Consider the following 21,969-nt stretch of genomic DNA (forward strand, 5'->3'; position numbering starts at 1 on the left):
CAGCAAAGCCAATGGTGACTAGATTAAAATTGTAGCAAGTACATTATCGGCAATACACTTCTTGCTGGAAAGATGCTTTATGCTGCTTTTATGATGCGGTTTCTTAGTTGACGTAAATCAACAGCAGAAAATTGCTCAAGGAGTGGGATTCACAATATCATTCAGACAGGCCACAGAAGTCACATTTAGGAAATGGAAATGTCTCAATGATACAGCTGGAGGTGCCAGAGCAAGTGTTCACAATCTCAGGTTAAATAATGGTTCCTGACTATCACTAATAGTTGAATTTTATTGGATTTACTCCAAAATGTGCACCTTCCCACTCCCCAACATGTTAGTTCACACAACCCTGGCAACCAGAATAAAAGCATAATTTAGCAAGATTAGAATGATGTGCAGAACATCAAGCCCACTCCTTCCACAATCAAAACACATGGACTCTACTCATCCATCACATCTGAGAGTTTAAAATATATAACACAAATGTTTGTTTAGCATTATCGAAATAGAATGCAGGCAATTCCCCACCAAAACATCTATCTGCCTATCCCATTCTAGGAAACTAAATTACATAATACTAACCTAGAGCAAGAGTGCGCTTTTATAGAGTGCCTTTTATGTAAGAATTCATCCCAAAGGATTTCACAGTACCATGATTGGACAAAACTTGATTTTTGGCCAAGGGAAGTGATATTGATGCAAGCAACTGAAAACGTGGTCTGAGTTAGGTTTGAAGGATTACTTTAGATTCCCTACAGTGTGGAAACAGGCCCTTCGGCCCAATAACTCCACACCACCCCTTGAAGCATCCCACCCAGACCCATTCCCCTATAACCCACACACCCCTGAACACTACGGGCAATTTAGCATGGCCAATCCACTTAATCTGCACATCTTTGGACTGTGGGAGAGAACCGGAACACCGAGGCAGGAATCGAACGCAGGTTCCTGGCGCTGTGAGGCTGCAGTCCTAATCACTGAGCCACTGTGCCACCCATGCCTCTGTTGCTTTAACAGAGGAAGGAAAGGTGGAGAGATTTAGCATGGAAATTCCAAAACTCTCAAGATCAAGACAGTTGAAAGTGGAGAAAAGAGAGATAATCATTCGACAGTCTGGAGGTTGAGGAATGAGAAATTCTTAGAAGATTGTAGGTTTGGAGAAGTTACGATGATAGAGTGGAGAAAAGTCTTGGAGGAATTTGAAGAAGAAGATGAGAATTTTAAAATGGTAACATTGATGGACAGGGATATACAATATGGGGCAGCAAACAGTGCTGACAGATAAATAAGACATAGTATATAGGAAACTTGAAGCAGATTTTGATGAGCTCCAGTTAGGGATGGTAGAAGATCAGAAGCAAAATACTATTGTTGGAATGTTTGAGTCAAAAAGTGTGTGTATGAGAGTTTCAGCAATAGAAAGGATGCAGTAAAGGCAGTGATGGGTGTGAAGGTGCAAGTAGCTGGCTAATATGATAGAGAGGATATGGGATGAGAAGTTCAGGTCTTGGTCACATTGGATCCTGAGTTTGCACACAGTCTGGTTCAGTCTGCAACATTGGCCAGGGACGGATTAGATAGGTTGGTCATATGGGAGTCGAGATCATCAGAATTAAGACATCCAAAGTAGAACATGATTGTTTCACCATAACTAGAGTTAACATTAACATTTCTTCAGAGGAGCAGCATGGAGATCGCCAAGTACTTTCCTTTGCTGTTAGTCATTCCAGTAGAATCAAAAGTGGGATCAGGTCATGCCCTCAAAACAGCTTCTTTAGGAAAGCACGCTAAAGTTTGGTAAAGCAAATTTCACAATCTCTGCTGCTGAGTACCTTTTTGGTCAAAAGGTACCCTGCAACACTGTTAATAATGGATGTTTCCTTCAATTAGTATCAGTTGGGCAGCCAGTCAGAAAGAAACCCCCCACTTGGGAGTTTCCTTGACTGAGAACATTTATAGTAAGCCAACTCTTCAGTAAAAATCCAAGTATTTTGAACAGAAAGTATCTCCTCTACAATTTCTTCCCCTTTGTGTTTCTTGTTATTTTCACTTTGCTTCTTTTCCCTTCTTTTGTTGAGCAAATCCTGTGTAAGGTTTATTAATGCATCACATGAATGATTTGACACAAATGAATGATTTTACAGCCATATCCTTAACCTCTGCCAGGCGATCACCAAGAATCAGTATATTATTTGCAGGAAAGCTTTGACAAAGGTGAATGAAATTCAAGTGACATAAAAATGTTAAGTCTACATAAGCCAAAGCTTCATAAATAATCAATGACTTATACCCGCTGGCAATCAATCATGCATCTGTCTCACATTTTCATGAATTAGGTAATTAATTGAAGATATCTGTGAACCATTTTGCTTCCCTTCATGAGTACTATTTTTTCTCTCTCCAATCCATTTCTGCTGAATTGGTGATTGATGTTGACTTATACAAACACCAGCACTCATTTACCAAGCACTTTCCATGAGTGCATTACCAAATAATTGTCAAGAGGCTAATCAACACAGAGGGCATCATAGAGTGTAAAATGAAAAGCTGGCATTTCATAGAATCCCTGTGCTGTGGGAGTCGGCCATTCAGCCCATCAAGTCCACATTGATGCTCCAAAGATCATCCCATCCAGGCCCGTACCCTCATCCTATTCCTGTAACCCTGCAGTTCTCGTGGCCAGTCCACCTAACCTGCACATCTTTGGACTGTGGGAGGACAACCAGAGTATATGGAGGATGTGCAAACTCCACACAGACAGTCACCCAAGATGGAATCGAGCCCAGGTCACTGGTGCCCTGACACCGCAGTGCTAACCAGTGAGCCTCTGTGCTGACCATCTGTAGTGCCATTTACAACCACTGAATGTTCCAATCGATATTGCATTTTTGATATGTAGACACTTGTTAACATGTAAGAAATCAAACAGAAAATGAACAAACAGCCACAAATTGCAGTGCAATAATGATGAAATAATCTGCTTTTTGTAATACAGATTGAGAACTAAATGTTATTAGACAAGGCAGAAGGCATGACTCCCCTGCCCTGCTCTCATCAACCTTCCTGGTCACTTCATCAAAGAACCCGAACAAATTTGTGAGGCATGATCACCCACACACAAAGCCTTGCTGACTACGACTAATGAAATCCTGCCTTTCGAAATGCATGTCTTACTTATCCTTCAGAATATTCTCATGTAACTTACCTACCACAGATATTAGGTTCGCTGGTCTATAAGTCTCAAGGTTTTCTTTGCAGCCCTTCTTTAATAAGGACACAACATTCCCTGCCCTCCAGTCTTCCAGGACCTCAACCATGGCTAATGATGATGCAAATTTTTAAGCCAGGGCCCCCACAATTTTTGTGTAGCCTCTTGCAGAGTTCTTCAATACATCAGGTCAGGACCAGGAGTTTTATCCACCGTCATGCATTGTAATACTTCCAACACCTGAAGGATTCCAAAGTGGCAAATGAGGTGCTGTTCTTTCAGTGAGATTTACTGGAGTACTGCAGCTAGCCTGCGACAGAGATGTTGGCCAGTGAACAGAGTGTGGCGTTGAAGCAGCAAACAACAGGAAGGAGTCATTTTGTGGACAGAACGTAAGTGTTCCATGGTTGCCCAGTCTGCATTTTGTCTCCCCAAGATAGGGGCAATTACATTGTGTAAATCACTGCTTTACCTGGAAAGTGTATCTAGGGCCTTGGATAGTGAGGAGGGAGGAAGTAAAGGGGCAAATGTTACCCTTCTGTGATTGCATGGAAAGGTGCCCTGGGGGTGTGGGGACATGTTGGGAGTGGAGGAGAATTGGACTGAAAAACTAACTGTTTGATTTTGTGAGAGAAATCATTTGATTTTGTGTGTGAGGCACAGTTAAGAATGAAAAATTAAGTGCCATTAGTGTTGGGCATGAGCTATGTCTAATGAAAATATTGTTTGATGTATTGTAGAATTGCTGAAACATCAAGAAAATGATTTTGAAATGCAATCAGTCAACTAATGAACAACTGTTTGACAAACGAACATTGTGCTGTTTTTAGCCAAGAATAATTTATTGACAATCTCCAGGAAGAACATAATGTACCAAATAAACCTCGGGGAACTCTTGATGAAGAGGGAAGTCATTGTTTTTCTTCATAATTGGTTCACTATTTATTTCCACAAACTTGCCACAGAGGTTACGATAGTTTCAATAATATCCACCCTCACCCAAGAACCTTCCCTTGACCGCTGTAATATTTGTTCTTCCAGCTTTATTTCTTACTTAAAGTAATTACTTCAAGTTCATTTGTGTTTTTCTTTAACATTTTTTCCTCCGCTTATGAGGTTCACATCCTGGTCTCCACCCTCTGAAGTAGCAGTAACTATCATGGCAGTAACAGTAGAGTTACTGTAATGGGCTTCAGCCCTGGAATAACAGGCTCAAGAAAGGCATCAACCTAATTCCCTGCTCCTGACCCCATTTGGGCAACAGAGGAACAAAGGAGTCAAAGAAGGCTCAGCCATTGTATCTGACAACCTATTAACCTTACGACAACCACCTGAGATATTGGTGGAATTGAAAGTACCTATGTATCATTCATCCGTATGAGGCAATAACTTCAGAAAATAAAGAAACCTAGAACCTAAATCAATGAAAGAACTTAAGTTTTTAAATAATTGATGACTCTTAATAAAGACTGGAAAAAAAAGGAAGGATTTAGTGGAAGTTGAAGTATTGAATTATAAGGCCACGATGGAACTGTAATGGTCCTTCATTCCTATTGCTGTACACAATAATGAAAACTCCAGCATGTATTTCTTCCCTGTACTAGTCAAAGAACATTCAGTCAGCTCCAATCAATGGGACAATTTATTAATGACTAAAATGGTATTTCTTCAGAATTCCATTTTAAAATAATACCTGTTTCACAGACATTACCGAAAGGAGCATTTCATAATTATTTATAGTTCAGAGCTGCTTTTAAGAGCATTTAAGCAGATCATAATTTAAACTCAACTTACATGTTGCTTTCTGAAGTCAAAATATTTCAAGACGTTGATTATTCTGAAGTTCAGTACCTTTTTAAAATATTTCTAAGAATATTTTCAACACTGACAAGGCCATTCCTAGTGGCCACATTAGCAATTCTGTGTCCAACCAAGGCTGTGGATGGTATTATGAGTTAACCACTTGACATGGATTAAACTCTAGTCCTGACTAGACTGAATAGGCAGGGCATTATGGAACTAGGAGAGCTTTTCCAGGCAGCTTTCCTGAAAAGGGATTAAGGAAATCCAAAGGAGTGAAATTACATTTCTTTTTGGGTAATCATTGAATTGTTTGGAGGATTCTCACCAGAGGGCCCAACAAGATCTCTTGCTGTACCTTACCAAGCGAGCCTCCTTATCTACCTGCCATACTGCCATGGCTTCCCTTTTAACTGATTCTATTGCTTTCTTACAATGTATTATTCACAGAGCAAGTCACTACTCAGGCAGATATCCGCTGAAAGATTGGAATACCTTATGCCTGCGCCATCTTGTAAAGAATTTATGAATGTTTGAAAAAAGACTGCAAGGAATGCAATGGAAATGGAATGGTTGATGTAGGTCTGGGGTGGGAAAGGGGTTGGGGGACAGGATGTGATGTGTTCATCGCTCAACCAGCATGGTGCCTTCACTAAATTGGTCCACGTACTGTGAGCAGGGCCATGTTGGAGCAGACTATTGGACTGCTGAAGATGTGGTTACACCAGTTGGAGTGGTTGGTGGGGCAGGGGTATGTCCCTTCAATAAGACCTAGTGTGCATTCTTGGAACCAATGCAGTTGAACTCTTGTCATTCACACGGAGAGCTTCCTCCAGCTCAATGTCCTCATGCTTTTTCTTCACTGACTGCTCCCATTCCTCCAGCTCCTCAGCATTCCTCCCATCTCTTCATTGCCTGCTCCAACAAGGCAGAGCCACCCACTGCCAGAATGGCACATCACCCTCTGCCCAAACTGCACTGAATGGACCCCCTCTCCCGACTGCTCCAACTAGTGTAACCAAATCTTCAGCAATCCAATACTCTGCTCCATCATGGCCCTGCTCACAGTACGTGGACCAATTTAGTGAAGGCACCATGCTGCTGTGTGACTAACACATTACATCCTGTCTCCCATGCCCTTTCCCACCCCAGGCCCACATCAACCATTCCACTTTCTATTGCATTCATCATTGTCCATCTTCAAATGTACAGAAATTCAAATGTAGCAATATTTCCCTTGTCTATCAACATTCTCAGAGGGTTCAGCAGTGAAGGATGTGTTTTTGTCCTTTTCACTTATTGCTGATAACTTTTGCCTCACTGAAAGGACGATGCCCCAGTGGCATGCTGCAATCCACCTTTGACCTGTTTTTGATGTCAGTCTGGATGCATTGCAGGTGTCCGAAGAAATGTTTGCAAATGGAATATAGCTGCAGTTTGCAAACTCCAGCTTCCTGTATTTGTCCCTTCGATGTGCTGATGTCCAGTGTGAGGGACCTAGTGCTGTCACCCAACAAGGGGACACTGACTGACAGTGCACACCCTGGCTGTTGTCCCAGCCATTTTCCAGTTCCATTTCACACCTAGAGAATGACAGGGGAAGCAGCTCACAGTAGACACCGTTGACACTGGCCCCCACATGGTCACTAGGTATCCCCTGACAGAGCTTCAATGCCCTCTTTACTTTGTGGTATCAAACAATCCATTTCCATGTGGAGACTCAGCACCTACAGCTCTGTCTCTAACTGTCCATCCTGCCCTCTAAGCCCCAACATTGCACCTTCAGAATGTCCATCCACGCTGCTCTTCCTGTGGAGCCCCAGGCGGTGGTCACCCTGTACTCTACCCTCCCATACCCTCTGATCTGTTCTACATAGCTCGCATACATCTTGAATTTCCCACACTCAGTGTATGTGTTCCAACCTCCACAATGGCACCAACCTTAACTCCTCCACCTCTTCCAGCAGTGATGTCACTGTTGCCCGTACGGACCTCCTTTTGAATATTCCTCAAAAATCAATGGATGAACCCTAGGAACGTTTATGACTTTGATAAGTAACCCCTAGACATAACTGACCTGACCCTTGACTTCTATCTTTGCAGCTCCCTGATGATACACAGTTCTTCCGGCAGCCTGCCACGACCGAACAGAACAGACCATTGCCCAGTCCCCAGACTGATCCCCTGACAGTAAACATCCCAAACTGACAACAGACCTGCCTGAAGCACTAACAAGCATGACAAAGCAATGCTACAAGCATGCAGATGGTGCTAAGCAAGTGAGCACTTAAACAAGAGATACAGACTGGTCCAATATCTGAGCTGGGTGACTGTCCCGATGTGCATCCTTACAACATCTTTTCAATGATAGTTGGTAGTATGCCCTGCAATGCATTCTCTACTTCCTCAGTGTTTTGCAAGTGAACAGAGGACGTTCCATGATGTTTTTCAGGATTTGGGAGATTCCAAATGGCATTGTTCATAAGGGTGGCATGGTGGCTCAGTGGTTAGCACTGCTGCCTCACAGCGCCAGGGATCTGCCTGGGGCAACAGTCTGTGTGGAGTTTGCATGTTCTCCCTGCATTTGCATGGGTTTCTTCCAGGTGCTACGGTTTCTTCCCACAGCCCGAAGATGCGCAGGTTATGAGGTTTGGCCATGCTAAACTGCCTTTGGTGTTCAGGGATGTGTGGTTTAGGTGGATTAGCCATGGGAAATGCAAGGATAGGGTGGGGGTTGGGGGTGTGCGAGTCTGGGTGGGATGCTATTGGGATGGTTGGTGTGGCCTTGTTGGGCCGAACGGCCTGTTTCCACACTGTAGGGATTCTATGAGGAAGTTTGTACAGCTTGACCCCATGGACCAGGCCCTGAACTGCTATCTGGTGCTGAACAACATTTTGCAGCCAATGATGAGCTGAAGTCGCCAGTTACCCAAGGCCAAGATTTCTCACTCTCTGGCATGTTCAGCATAATCAGTAAATTAGGAAGCTAAATATTAACGAGGCAAGTTGCAACATTAACAGCGCATTTAATATGCAATAATCCCACTTCATTAGCAACTCACTGATGCTGAGTGAGAAACTTACTTGCAAAATGCATACAAGATGCAACAGGGAGCTCTAGCTAGGCCTTGCTGGATGTCATGCCTGCCATAGTCCACATCGCTCAGACCCATTCAAGATTCAACCCAATATTACCAAATTGTTGAATTTAATTTTGTAAACTGCATCAGTGAGATTGCAAACCACGAGTCTTCTGTTGCTTATCAAGTGGTCTAACTACACAGTTGAATTATTGTCTCATGAGAAAACACAATCACCATCTTGACCAGTTACAGCCCATAAAGTGTGAAATCTATAGATTGGGGTGTAAATTAGGGCAGACAACAGACTAATTGCACTCTCTCTTGACTGATTCTGTGGGATATTTCGCATTTACCAAAAAGATCTTTGATTTCCCACCTCATTCAGAATGGCAGCATTTCCAATGATCCAAGATTACCTAACCTAACAATGAAAATTTTAAAATGATAGCTGTTCAATTCAATGTTACATGCATGCAAAACTTTATTTCCTTAGTGTTCAAACTTGGTTTGAGGACATTTCCCATATAGGAGTTATGGAATAACCAGGACAATCCCACAAAACTGCCACATTCCGAATACAATAATGGAGGGAGGCAGTTCTGAATGAGTGGATATAGCCCTGTTTTTAATTCTAGCAGATCTATCATTGGAAAGTGCCTGTTCATATGTTCAATGTTCATAAGCCCCACCAAATGACACAGATTAAAAACTGCAAACACAAGCCAAATAATGGTTGTGCTAACTTCCCATTCATACCAGAAATCAATGGTTCCACGTATGAACTTTGGGGAACAAGTTTAGTTAATTGAAGTGAGAATGTGTGGATGAACAATATCAATATTAATATCAATCAATATATGAGGGGGAAGAACAGGAATTGGACACTGGAGAACCACCTCTCAGATGATAATAGTTTCTTTCATTGCATTAAATACGGCAAGGGAAGTTATAGAAGAGCCTCCTCAGATGTGGGAGTAATATTATTCTGTTGGATATGTTGTGTTATATCGCGTAGTCAGTATATCAATATACCTTTAAGAGTCATGCTCATAACATTATCACTGTATCATAACATGTGAGCCAAGGATATAATGATCTCTCCATCTGACCTCTGATTATGAGAAGCATACTGTTCTGTTGTAACCAAATAATGTAGTTCAGACACCAACGTAATAATTGAACATAATAGCCAATAGTAATAAATATCTGTTAGATCCTTCAATACCACGTCATCCACTGCTGGTTTCTTCCATTAGAAGGGATGACATGAGCACCACCACATCAGGTATAACACTCTGCTGGAGCCAAAACCCACACTAGGATGAACTTTGACCTTGGAGTAAAAAAGTTAGTCAATGGGGAGGCAATGGCCTAGTGGTATCATCGCTGGACTGTTAATCCAGAGACGCAAATAATGTTCTGAGGACCTGGGTTCAAATCCAACCACAGCAGATGGAGGAATTTGAAACCAAGAGAAAGAAATCTGGAATTATCAGTCTAATGATGACCAAGAATCCATTGCCAATTGTTGGGAAAATCCCATCTGGTTCACTAATGTCCTTTAGGGAAGAAAACTGCCATCCTTACCCAATCTGGCCAACATGTGCTCCAGACCCACAGCAATGTGGTTGACTCTTGACTATTCTCTGGGCAATTAGGGATGAGCAATGAATGCTGCCAAGTCAGCAAAACACTCAACCCATGAATGAATAAAGAAAAAAAAAACAAGCAAAGCTGTAAACCAGAGCAGGTTGGGATTTGGCAATGTGACTCTAAAGCGCCACCTCGAAGATAGTGCCCTACTAAATATGCCTCATTGCTGATTTGAGGGACAAAAAATATCAGACATAAAAAATATATTTTGCAAAGGGAACTTTGGCAAATGATGTAATTATCCAAAATCAGATGGGCGTAATAAATGAATCCTCTCTCCATTGATGAAGGATTGAAGGCTCAATGATCACAGTTGAGCAAACAGCCTTAGTTAAAAATTGAGTGCAAACCAATTTCCCTTGTGCTTAACTATTGGCTGAGTATTCAATGACTAAGAGTTTAGTTGGCCAAATACATTTAAATCTGCAGTTGATTGAGTGTCACGAAATAAGAACGATTCAGGATAGAATGATCAAATAGGGATGGGACAGCTATTTCATGGAATCCCTACCAGTGTGGAAGCAGACCATTCAGCCCATCAAGTCCACACCGATCCTCCAAAGAGCATCCCACCCAGACCTACTCCCGCCCCTGTATTCCACATGGCTAAGCCATCCAGCCTGCACATCCCTGACATTATGGTCAATTTATAATGGCCAATCCACCTGACCAGCCCATCTTTGGGCTGTGGGAGGAAACCAGAGCATCTGGGGGGACCCCAAGCAGACACGGGAAGAATGTGCAAACTCCCTTCAGACAGTTGCCTGAAGCTTGAATCAAACTCAGATTCCTGGCGCTGTGAGGCAGCAGTGCCAATCACTGAGCCACCATGCTGCCTGGACTTGGCCTATCTTTACCTACATTTATCAAATGAAGAGGGCAACAAAGCAAAGCTCCAATACCATACATTGTCAGCAAATTAAACATGTAATAATGAAATGCAAGAATGAAATGATTAAAAATATTCATGAATAAAAGAAGCCTTATTCTTCATAAGATTGCTAACTATTGCAATAAAAGGAGCATAGGATATAATAAGGTTGTTTCAGAGCTAGTAGAAACTGCTGATGCTGGAGAATCTGAGATAACAAGGAGGTGTGGAGCTGGATGAACCAGCAGGCCATACAGCATCAGGAGCAGGAAAGCTGACGTTTTGGGCCTATACCCTTCTTCAGGAAGGATCCAGGCCCGAAACGTCAGCTTTCCTGCTCCTATGATGCTGCTTGGCCCAACATGTTCATCCAGCTCCACACCTTGTTATCATAGGATATAATAAAATGTGTAATAATCATCTGAAAAAGTGAGGATAAAGTCATGGTTTGGAAATAATGTTCTTTGGGACAGGTGCATATGGTGCTTTAATTTCTGTTTAATTTGTTGTTGAATCTACTTCATGTCACAATGAGCATCATGCAATGGCTATCTTTCAGCTGGACTATGAACAAGGAGAAAAATTAATCCAGACCGCTCTGCCCTATTTTCGTGAATTTGATGACTGTTAGGTATTACACTGAGCTAGGCTCATAATATTTGGTCGTGCTCATGGACAGGAATCCATTATTGGACTAGCTTTGCTTACACATACCTAACAAAAAGAGCAGCAAAGCAAAGATCCAATATAGTATAGTGTCGGCAAAAAATATTAGTGCCGACATGTTTGGGGATCTTGTGTGAGATTTCAGGTTCAGAGCAAAGTTTACTGTATTTTATCCCACAATATGCGACAGCCTCAACGTCAAAAGTTTCTCAAAGTACGTTTTGATAATATTGTAACGATACATTGGATTATATAGGGACTCCTCCTGTCATTGAGTGATGAAGCTGGAGGTGAGCCATCTGGAAAGTAGAGTGAACACAGTTCTACTTGTTAATAGAGGTAATGGGAACTGCAGATGCTGGAGAATTCCAAGATAATAAAATGTGAGACTGGATGAACACAGCAGGCCAAGCAGCATCTCAGGAGCACAAAAGCTGACGTTTCGGGCCTAGACCCTTCATCCCGAAACGTCAGCTTTTGTGCTCCTGAGATGCTGCTTGGCCTGCTGTGTTCATCCAGCCTCATATTTTATTATCTACTTGTTAATACCCATTTTTCCACTGTCCTCACCTGTCACCACAGGTGTGTAGTCTCAAGTACCACGTGTGGCAATTCTTGGTATGTGGGCAATCTACCACTCTAGTTATTGCCAGAAATGGCATGTGATTTCCTTTATTTTTCTGTGGTGTCGTTGAGACTCAAAAGTTCTGTCTCAGAAACCTGTGGTGAGCACAGCAATTCCCATTTCAAGACCTGAGTGTATGAAGTTAGTAGTTAACTTTGGAATAGCAGCATGTGGAGAAGAGATACCTGAAATTTGAGGCCCCAGTCATCAACTCAGCTAACATTATAGAATTTCTACATTCTGGGAGGTTCATCAAGTCCACACTGATCCTGCAGAGTGTCCCACCCAGACCCACCACTTCAACCCTATCCTCTTAACCCTGCATTTCTCATGGCCATCTACCTGCCAATCTTTGGACTGTGGGAAGAAGCCAGAGCACCCAGAGGAAACCCATGAAGACATAGGAAGAATGTGCAAACTCCACACCGACAGTTGCCTGAGACTGGAATTAAACCCAGGTTGCTGGCATGGTGAGGCAGCAGTGCTAACTGCTAAGTCACCAGGCCAGCCAAAGACATTAGTTGATGTATAGCAAGAAGAGACTTTCCACTGTGGATCTGTTAGATAACAAACCAGTTTTTGAAAAGTCACTAATGGAGTCCACTGCTTTTCATCATTTATATAAATGATTTGGATGTGAACATGGGAAATATGGTTAGTAAGTTTGCAAATGACACCAAAACTGGAGGTGTAGTGGAGAGCAAAGATGGTTGCCTTGGAGTACAACAGAACCTTGATCAGATGGGCCACTGGACTGAGGAGTGGCAGATGGAGTTTAATTTAGATAAATGTGAGGTGCTGCATTTTGTAAAAGCAAATCAGGGCAGCGTTCTGAGGAGTGTTGCTGAACAAACAGACCTTGGAGTGCAGGTGCATAGTTCCTTGAAAGTGGAGGTGCAGGTAGGACAGTGAAGAAGGCATTTAGTGTACTTGCCTTAATTAGTCAGTACCTTGCTTATAGGATTTGGGAGGTCATGTTGTGGCTGTACAGGACATTGGTTAGGTCACATTTGGAATGCTGCATGCAATTCTGTACTGCCTGCTATAGGAAGGATGTTGTGAAACTTGAAAGAGTTCAGAAAAAAACTTATAAGGATGTTGCCAGAGTTAGAGGGTTTGAGCTATAGGGAGAGGCTGAATAGGCTGGGGCTGTTTTCCCTGGAGCATCAGAGGCTGAGGGGTGACCTTACAGAGGTTTATGAAATCATGAGAGGCAGGGATAGGCCAAGATCTTTTCCCTGGGATGAGGGACCCCAAAACTAGGCTTAAGGTGAGACGGGAAAGATTTATAAGGCACCTAAGGAGCTCTTTTTTAATGCAGAGGGTGGTGTGTGTACGGAATGAGTTACCAGATGTTGTGAAGGCGGTGGGTACAATTACAACATTTAATAGGCACCTGGATGGGCACATGAATAGGAAGGGCTTAGAAGGATATGGGCCAAATGTTGGCAAATAGGACTAGATGAATTTAGGATATCTGGTTTGCATGGATGAGCTGGACTGAAGGGTCTGTTTCCATGTTGTATATCTCTATGAGTCTATGACTCTAAATTGAACAAAAAACTTTATCTTCTGGAGTGGTTAGAAAGTGGAAATAGGTGCCATAGGGACCCACTGAGAACAAACGGTAGACAAGTTTTAGGATTGTGAGAGAAACATTTGAGGGACAAGGGAATTGCAACTTTTAGTGATAGGGTTAAAAGAACAGAAGCGTGAGGTGTCTCATGCAGCATAACATTGGCATAAACCAGTTGTGCCACATGGTCTGTTGCTCTGCTGCATAATCAACACAGTTAAACATAGCAGTTAATTTCCTATAGAGCAGGCCTACAACAGAAATGAAATCATTGAATCCCTATCGTGAGGAAGCAGGCCATTTGGCCCATCGCATTCGGGCCGATCCTCTGCAGAGTATTCCACCCAGGCCAGCCACCTACCCATTGTTGAGGAACAAATTTTGGTCAATTTCCTCAGATAAGCTTTTATTCATCTGAGTGGACAGATAGAGCCTTGGTTCCATACCTTACTTGCAAGATCACACCCCATACAATGTACAACCCAATCATTACTGCACTGATGTGACCACCTGAATGATGTCTTTAAGTGATGAACTGGGACTTCAATTCTTCATCTTCTGGCTAATAGCCAAAGGTACTCCCCTCAGCATTAACTAACACCAATAAATATCCGAGAAACAACTCTGTATAAAGATTAATTGTTACTTCTTTTGCTGAGGTTGGAGGTCACGTTGGAGATGTTTACCTTCCTAATAATTGCAAACTCGGGTATCCTGTTAATTTTATTTCAGGATGTGCCATTCTCAGAACTGTTTGAAAAGTGACGGCCTAGGACCTAAAGCGCAGTATTGGTAAAAATGCAAACATATTCTTCAACGCTCCTTCCTCTGGGACTTATTTCAAATCGCTCCCAACAACTTCCATGTTTTCTTTCCATCCATTTTAAGTTGCAACCTACATTTGTTGCCTCCGCGTCATTCGAGTGTGATTTAAGTGCTTTCCCATGTTTTTGTCCTCTGTTGTCTCGCCTTATTAATGCAACCAGGTCACTCGTTCTCAAGGAAACACAGATCAGAGATAATTTCAGTTATTGATTTCTGTCTCTCTTCCCCTCAGTGAATTTTGTGCTTGTCAAATACAGAGATCTTAGAGCTGAAAGGTAATGGCACTTTGCATCACATAAGGAACTCTTGTGTCAGGTTAGATGCAGAATAATCTACTCAGGCTAAATCTCAGGATTTTGGTTCATATTGTACTCATTTCCCTGGCAATTGGTTTTATTTTGTAATTCATCCAAAACACTTGTCTCCATCACTGCGACTGCAATCCAGCATTACCTTTTTTTTAGCTGAATATGAGTCTTTTTTGTTTGAAGAGTCTCTCCTGCAAGGCTTAATGATTTGTCTCATTACCAAACTCACCAACTCAATTTCCTACCACGCCCCATGCCAACTCTCATGTCTGATTTCCACCCCATCTTTTACTCAGGACTTATCCTGGAAATCGTGGGAATTCTTTGTCCCTGTGCCATCTTTTACAACCCCTGTTATGTATCCGACAGCAATGGCTATGCCACACCCAAAATGCTGTCTCTCTCATGTTCAAGGAGAGGTGAGAATCCTGTCTCTCACTGCCCCAAGCAGGATCTTGGCTGGTATCAGAGGTTGTCAAGAAGAACAGGAAGCCAAAGCTTTAAACGGCAGTTTTATTTAAATCCCATGAATGAATAAAGAAAATTAATTTGGCTTTTTGCTGCCTAAACACCATGTTCTACTGCTGCCCATCTTGTGGAAGTGACCTGTTTCTTTTACAGATATATCTTTTTTTTGTCATAGCTCGCCACTAGTTTTGTTTGTGAGGCATTTTGGTCTGAGGCATAGATACTTGCTCTTAGCACCTTCTATCTGGCCTGTGTTTTAGTTTGTCACATATGACTGTAGAATGTTTATAACTTATAAAGTAGATAGATTCTATTGCTCTCCTGTGGCAAGACTGCTGTCTCCTCTCAGGATTTATCTGTCAAGTCATCTTGGTTTGTGCTGCTAGCACAAATTGAAGGCTTTATCCAAAGTCAAATCTTCTTTGCAGCGAAATAAATCTACAAAGACTCATTAATAATTCCAACAATAATGCCATCTCTTATGTATTCTGATTTCTGAGCTCCATAACTGCACTTTCCACTCTGCTATAGACATCATTCATTAAGTAATCTATGGATTCCCTCGGTGCCAAACTTGCCTGTGAGATCTTTCTCTTTCAAGTGGTTAGTTTGGTCAATATTAAATTAATTATTAAAAACTGTTATAACCTCTTCAAATGTATCTGTGCTCACTTTTAAATTTTGGCAGTTTATAACATTATCCACTGCAGGATCCATCGAAAACCATAATGTATTTACTTGGTAAGCTTGAAATTTAATATTTAATTTTGAAGCAACTCTGTATCTTAAGGTCCTATCTGGTTCACTAATATCCTTAAGTAAAGGAAACCTGCCATTTTACCTGATCTGTCCCACATGTGACTCCAGACCCACAGCAATGTGGTTGACTCTTAACTGCCCTCTCAACAATTAGGGATGGGCAATGTTTGCTGGTATAGGCATTGACACCTATTTCCCATCAACAAATTTAAAACAAAACTGTTTTTTCAAGATGTTCAATGCTGCATCATATTTTGCTCATCTTGTCATTAAATCTTCTCCAGCCATTTATTCTTTACTTTGGTGCTCTTTTAATCTCTTGCATCCCAATGCTGTTTCTACCCTTTAAATTGGGTAGAGTATAAAGTAGCTTGAACAGTAACTCTTACGCTACTATTAATTTTTACAACACCTTCCAACCGAAGGACTGTTACATTTAGAAGCAAGTGGCCTGTGAAGATTTACTGAGAGAGTTCCTGGGAGAATTAACACAATGTAAGAAGCAAGCAGCTTCTATGATGCCTAAAATATTGAACTTGTTCTAATTTAATATTTGTGGCTTCTTCAGCCTGTGAAATGCAACATTTTGTGACTATTTGAGTAGGATCTGGCACACCTAAACAATTTGTGGATTTTTTCGGCCAGTCCCAGAGTGCCAGGTGTCAAGAAATAATTGACAGCCTCTGTGCCTCGTGTTTAAGCAAAACAAATAGTCCCCTTGAGAACATATTTCCTACATTTGATTGCCTTTGGAACATTCTGGTCGGGCGAGCATGCTAAGCAAGTCTATGTTCGGAGATTGGGAATTGTTATAGATCCAGCAGCAGGTGGACCTGCCAAATGGCTTATCCCTGAGGAATTCTCCAACCACTCCACTCACCCCAGATCAAATGGAAAATCAGCCGGGGTTAAGTGGGAAATCTGATCCATTTTACGCCAGTTTCCAAAGAAGAAGTAGCCATTTTTTTTAACAGGGTGACAGGAGGATTAACTTTGGAATTAATCCAGCAAGGGTCTGTGAGAGGACAGCAAAAAATTGAAAGGGGTTGGAATGAGAAATTTCAAGCTGCTGTTGTGTCATTTGAGTCTGGAATCAAGCTTGAAGTGTCTACAAGCCACAGAGCTTTTCTTTTGTTTCTGAGTTGTAGTTCAGGATCTGCCTTACAGACAATGAGGAACCAAGAATTAAACTGTTTTCACAGCATATTTCACAGAAACTTGGAGTGATTTTGGTTCACGTCAATAAGAAATGTGCAATAAAATTATGTATAAAGTTACTGAACAAGCACTCTTCCCTAGTTTAGGAAATTGTATGCAACAAACCTAATGCTGGCAGTCCCAGAGCATTTCCCTCCTGCATCTTATACAAAAAATTGACAAAAACAGTGGTGAAATTTAAAGATTTAGTGCCAATTAGGGGTAGATTGTTTCGAGTGACAAGAGGTCCCAGAGCTAGTATAATATACTGATTAATTGGTCTGGTTTTGCCAGGATAGTCCTAATTTCTCGTGAACAGTCAACAATCTCCAAAAAATAGTTCAAATGTCCTAGATTTCACCTTTTCTCTCTTGTCACATATAAAATGTTGTGAACTCTCATTCTTCTGCTTGTAGACTCCCATCATTTTGCATCGCATTCAGCAAACCTCAATCCATCCCCAAAAGCCTGTGTGACATTTCCAAAAAAAATCAGTGCCTTTTTAGCACAGACAGCTCCATTGCTGATAATCTCTCCTAGACAATAGCGAAAGCAACATTAAGAACTATGCCGCTGACACACCAACAAGGGTCTAGGCCCGAAACGCCAGCCTTCCTACTCCTCTGATGGCCTTCTGTGTTCACCCAGATCTACACCTTGTTATCTCAGAGTTGTCTTGGCTTCTCATTGTGTTTTGTTTCTGACTGATGAAAATGTGGTCAACTTATAGGCTGTGTTTTTCAAATAATCAGTCAGGCTTATTTTTTTCTAAGCTTTTCACTGTGTTTGCAAAGGGCCAACTGTCTCAGTGACTCTTCATTAGGAAAATCGTTTAACCCCTCTTTGTCCCCTGACAAGTTTCAGTCTGTACATTCGTTGAATGTGCCTGGGCAAAGTTGTTTTCTTTTCCTGATCTCCTCAACTAGAAGACAGTGTAAAATAACAAAAATATATCTCAGATCTGTTGGCAACTGAATGCCAGCACATAGCCTTTGACGAACCTTTAACTTTCTCCAGCCCTACAGCACCAAAAACATGCCCTTCTAGACTTTCTAGGCTTTTGTAAAATCTTACCTTCAACTCTCTAAGCTTCTTCTCTAGAACTCTGTCCTTTAATCTCTGAGTCTGTCCGTCTCACCCTCCTTACAACTTATACTTGGCCAAGCCATTGAATACCTGTCCAAATACCACATACTTTGAGTTGGCATTCATATTTTTTATTCAAATAAAGTGAAGTGCCATGAAGTATATTTTGTATGCAAACAGCAATCTGTAGAAGCAAGCTGTTTGTTAACTGTTCCCCAAGTTATACCTGATAATTTAATTGATATAAAATGTTACAGCGTCACTATTCTTGGGCCTTTTAAATAACAGAATTGAAATCAATACTTAAATTAAGTAGGAATGTATGGGCCTAATCAGACTGAGAATAAAGGTCATATTACATTTCCAACATAATCTATAAAAATGCTTCATTAACTTGAGGCATTTTACTTTTGTAATAGAATTTTCTTTCCACTCCGTAATTATTGTTCATATATTGCCAAGTATTTGTGTACTATTTGTGTGTCAGTAATTGATCAAAACCAAGCTCCGGTCAGGAATGCAGGATTGGGATTTGAGTGCCCTCCCAGTTCCAGCTACTTGTGGTTCATTTTCTGCAGTAAGGACGGGAGGGCTCCCTTTACTGGAAGCAATTGCCAAATGACCCACTTGTACCGCTCAACTGGTCCTGTGTGAATGATTGTGGACAGCCCTGTCCTGCACTTTCTCGCTGGAGCACCTGTTTCCTAACATGTATCCATCACTTAAATTTTGAGTGGCTCTTTATATTGCACAGATTTCTATCGTCTGTACAGTTCTTTTTGTCCATGTAAACTTACATTCTTCATCAATCACTTACCCAATATTTCAGTAGAGCTTCATTCTAGAAATAAAAACAGGAGTTGCTGGAAAAGCTCACCAAGTCTGGCATCTTCTGTGAAGAAAAAATCAGAGTTAACATTTCGGATCGAGTGACCCTTCCTCGGCACAGATGCTGCCAGACCTGCTGAGATTTTCCAGCGACTTCCGTTTTTATCCCTGATAAATGGTGACTGCTTGTTGTTTATGGGACACTATTTTAGACATCACTGATGAATTGTACAGTGGAGCTTCTTCCAGATACGGTTCCTTACCAAAAGAACAGCTAAGGTTGAACCGACAATCTCTTTACCAGCTCTGCAACAAGTGACGTTGCACATGCTATACTCACAAGGCAGAAGGGATAAGCTGAGAAGATGTGACATGTTGCTAGCATCGGTTGTCACTATTAGTGCCTTACTTTGAAGCCTGACCAGTAAAATAAATGTTTAAACACTGGGGTTGAACAAGAGCTTTTAAAATGTTTTTCAGTTTTGCCTTGCAGCTGAATGGAGTTGGACTTGTCACTGATGGGCTGAGACACCAAGAAAACATTTAAGACAGTGACATGGCTAGCATTTGGGACATTTCATTGGAACCATTTCTGTGCGGTCATATGAACCAGGTTCAAATATGGAGGTCCTGGAATGATGGGCACAGATTTGAGGGTTTTAATTATTTCGCCATAGCAAAACACATGCTTCTACCAGCCTAATCACAGAGAGAATGCCGTGGACCTTAAAGGAATATTTCGGTACCGCTAATCGATTGGTAAAGGAAGGAGTGTGCTGTGCAAGGTAGTTGTGATTACAGGAGATACAGTGTCCTGCCAAATCAAAAGGCCTCGAGCCCCACAACCACTCTACAAAATGTGAAGGTAAAACCACCATAGTCCGACTGGGCTGCTGTCCCATTAGAGGAATGATTGGTCGTGATTTAACCTGAGGGTCACTATACCTCATGTAATGGGGGACAATTGAATAAAAACCCTTCATAGTAACCTCAGCTAGTGCAGGAAAACATAGAAACATAGAAGATAAGAGCAGGAGGAGGCCATTCAGCATTTGGAGCCTGTTCTGCCATTCATCACAATCATGGATGGTTGTCCAACTCAATAGCCGAATCCTGCTTTCTCCCCATAACCTTTGATCCTATTCGCCCCAAGTGCTGTATCTAGTCACCTCTTGAATACGTTCAGTGTTTTGGCATCAACTACTTCCTGTGGGAATGAATTCCACAGGCTCACCACTCTCTGGGTGAATAAATGGGGAGACAATGGCCTCGTGGTATTATCGCTAGACTATTAATCCAGAGACCCAGATAGTGTTCTGAGGACCCAGGTTCGAATTCTGCTCTGGCAGATGGTGAAATTTGAATTCAATAAAAATTTCTGGAATTAAGAATCTAATGATGACCATGAATTCATTATCGTTGTCAGGAAAAACCCATCTGGTTCATTAATGTCCTTTAGGGAAAGAAACTGCCTTCCTTACCTTGTCCGGCCTACATGTGAATCCAGACTCACAGCAATGTGGTTGACTCTTAACTACCTTCTGGGCAATTAGGGATGGACAATAAATGCTGCCTGACCAGCAACGTCCTCATCTTGTGAAGGAATTAGAAAAAAATAGAAAAAATTCTCCTCATCTCTGTCCTAAATCATCTACTCCGAATCCTCATATTGTGACCCCTGGTTCTAGACACACCCACCATCGGGATCATCCTCCCTGCATCAACCCTGTCCAGTCCTGTTCCAATCTTATAAGTCTCTATGAGATGCGCCCTCATTTGTCTGAACTTTAGTAAAACCAATCCCAACCTAGCCAAGATAATGAAATGTGAGGCTGGATGAACACAGCAGGCCCAGCAGCATCTCAGGAGCACAAAAGCTGACGTTTCGGGCCTAGACCTTGGGGTCTGCCACATTAAGCAGAGGTTCACCTGCACATCTACCAATGTGGTATACTGCATCCACTGTACCCGGTGTGGCTTCCTCTACATTGGGGAAACCAAGCGGAGGCTTGGGGACCGCTTTGCAGAACACCTCCGCTCGGTTCGCAATAAACAACTGCACCTCCCAGTCGCAAACCATTTCCACTCCCCCTCCCATTCTCTAGATGACGTGTCCATCATGGGCCTCCTGCACTGCCACAATGATGCCACCCAAAGGTTGCAGGAACAGCAACTCATATTCCGCCTGGGAACCCTGCAGCCATATGGTATCAATGTGGACTTCACCAGCTTCAAAATCTCCCCTTCCCCCACCGCATCCCAAAACCAGCCCAGTTCGACCCCTCCCCCCACTGCACCACACAACCAGCCCAGCTCTTCCCCTCCACCCACTGCATCCCAAAACCAGTCCAACCGGTCTCTGCTTCCCTAACCTGTTCTTCCTCTCACCCATCCCTTCCTCCCATCCCAAGCCGCACCTCCATCTCCTACCTACTAACCTCATCCCACCTCCTCGACCTGTCTGTCTTCCCTGGACTGACCTATCCCCTCCCTACCTCCTCACCTATACTCTCCTCTCCAACTATCTTCTTTTCTCTCCATCTTCAGTCCGCCTCCCCCTCCCTCCCTATTTATTCCAGAACCCTCACCCCATCCCCCTCTCTGATGAAGGGTCTAGGCCCGAAACATCAGCTTTTGTGCTCCTGAGATGCTGCTGGGCCTGCTGTGTTCATCCAGCCTCACATTTCATTATCTTGGATTCTCCAGCATCTGCAGTTCCCATTATCACTGATACAATCCCAACCTAGCCAATCTATCCTCGTACATCAGACCTTCCATCCCCGGAATCAGCCTGGTAAACTTTCGCTGCATTTCCTTGAGACCAAGAGCATCCTTCTTCAGAAAAGGAGACCAAAACTGCACACAATATTTTAGGTGTGGTTTCACCAAGGGCCTGTATAACTGCAGCATCACATCCCTGCTTCTGTACTCGAAACCTGTCACAATGAAGGCCAACATACCATGTGCCTTCTTTAATACCTGCTGCACCTGCATGCTTACCTTCAGCAATTGATGC

The 21,969-nt window shown here is 42.3% G+C and overlaps 1 protein-coding gene across 4 annotated transcripts in view; it reads left to right on the top strand.

The window, feature by feature from the left end:
- sema6bb (sema domain, transmembrane domain (TM), and cytoplasmic domain, (semaphorin) 6Bb) overlaps positions 1-21,969 on the top strand; it is a 513,075-nt gene that overhangs the window by 267,042 nt on the left and 224,064 nt on the right. The window lies entirely within an intron of this gene.

Source organism: Stegostoma tigrinum, chromosome 30 (genome assembly GCF_030684315.1).
Source record: "Stegostoma tigrinum isolate sSteTig4 chromosome 30, sSteTig4.hap1, whole genome shotgun sequence".
NCBI lineage: Eukaryota > Metazoa > Chordata > Chondrichthyes > Orectolobiformes > Stegostomatidae > Stegostoma > Stegostoma tigrinum.